Source organism: Bison bison, unplaced genomic scaffold, assembly GCF_000754665.1.
Source record: "Bison bison bison isolate TAMUID 2011002044 unplaced genomic scaffold, Bison_UMD1.0 scf7180017864371, whole genome shotgun sequence".
Taxonomy (NCBI): domain Eukaryota; kingdom Metazoa; phylum Chordata; class Mammalia; order Artiodactyla; family Bovidae; genus Bison; species Bison bison.
Window position 1 is genome coordinate 9,809,132 of NW_011494943.1, and position 1,481 is coordinate 9,810,612.

General features: G+C 44.0%; 1 protein-coding gene across 1 annotated transcript in view; it reads right to left on the minus strand.

Moving 5' to 3' along the window:
- CYTH1 (cytohesin 1) overlaps positions 1-1,481 on the minus strand; it is a 79,826-nt gene that overhangs the window by 66,669 nt on the left and 11,676 nt on the right. The gene's annotated exons all lie outside the window — the stretch shown is intronic.

The window sequence follows — 1,481 nt, forward strand, 5'->3', positions numbered from 1 at the left end:
CTCTTTGTGACCCCATGAATCGCAGCACGCCAGGCCTCCCTGTCCATCACCAACTCCCGGAGTTTACCCAAACTCATGTCCATCGAGTCAGTGATGCCATCCAGCCATCTCATCCTCTGTCATCCCCTTCTCCTGCCCACAATCCCTCCCAGCATCAGAGTCTTTTCCAATGAGTCAACTCTTCGCGTGAGGTGGCCAAAGTACTGGAGTTTCAGCTTTAGCATCATTCCTTCCAAAGAAATCCCAGGGCTGATCTCCTTCAGAATGGACTGGTTGGATCTCCTTGCAGTTCAAGGGACTCTCCAACACCACAGTTCAAAAGCATCAATTCTTCGGCGCTCAGCCTTCTTCACAGTCCAAGTGACCTAAATCAAATACCTTATGATTATACAGTGGAAGTGAGAAATAGATTTAAGGGCCTAGATCTGACAGATAGAGTGCCTGATGAACTATGGACGGAGGTTTGTGACACTGTACGGGAGACAGAGATCAAGACCATCCCCAAGAAAAAGAAATGCAAAAAAGCAAAATGGCTGTCTGGGGAGGCCTTACAAATAGCTGTGAAAAGAAGAGAAGCGAAAAGCAAAGGAGAAAAGGAAAGATATAAGCATCTGAATGCAGAGTTCCAAAGAATAGCAAGGAGAGAAAAGAAAGCCTTCCTCAGCGATCAATGCAAAGAAATAGAGGAAAACAACAGAATGGGAAAGACTAGAGATCTCTTGAAGAAAATTCGAGATACCATGGGAACATTTCATGCAAAGATGGGCTCGATAAAGGACAGAAATGGTATGGACCTAACAGAAGCAGAAGATATTAAGAAGAGATGGCAAGAATACACAGAAGAACTGTACAAAAAAGATCTTCACGACCAAGATAATCATGATGGTATGATCACTCACCTAGAGCCAGACATCCTGGAATGTGAAGTCAAGTGGGCCTTAGAAAGCATCACTACGAACAAAGCTAGTGGAGGTGACGGAATTCCAGTTGAGCTATTTCAAATCCTGAAAGATGATGCTGTGAAAGTGCTGCACTCAATATGCCAGCAAATTTGGAAAACTCAGCAGTGGCCACAGGACTGGAAAAGGTCAGTTTTCATTCCAATCCCAAAGAAAGGCAATGCCAAAGAATGCTCAAACTACCGCACAATTGCACTCATCTCACATGCTAGTAAAGTCATGCTCAAAATTCTCCAAGCCAGGCTTCAGCAATATGTGAACCGTGAACTTCCTGATGTTCAAGCTGGTTTTAGAAAAGGCAGAGGAACCAGAGATCAAATTGCCAACATCCACTGGACCATCGAAAAAGCAAGAGAGTTCCAGAAAAACATCTATTTCTGCTTCATTGACTATGCCAAAGCCTTTGACTGTGTGGATCACAATAAACTGTGGAAAATTCTGAAAGAGATAGGAATACCAGACCACCTGACCTGCCTCTTGAGAAATTTGTATGCAGGTCAGGAAGCAAGAGTTAGAACTGGA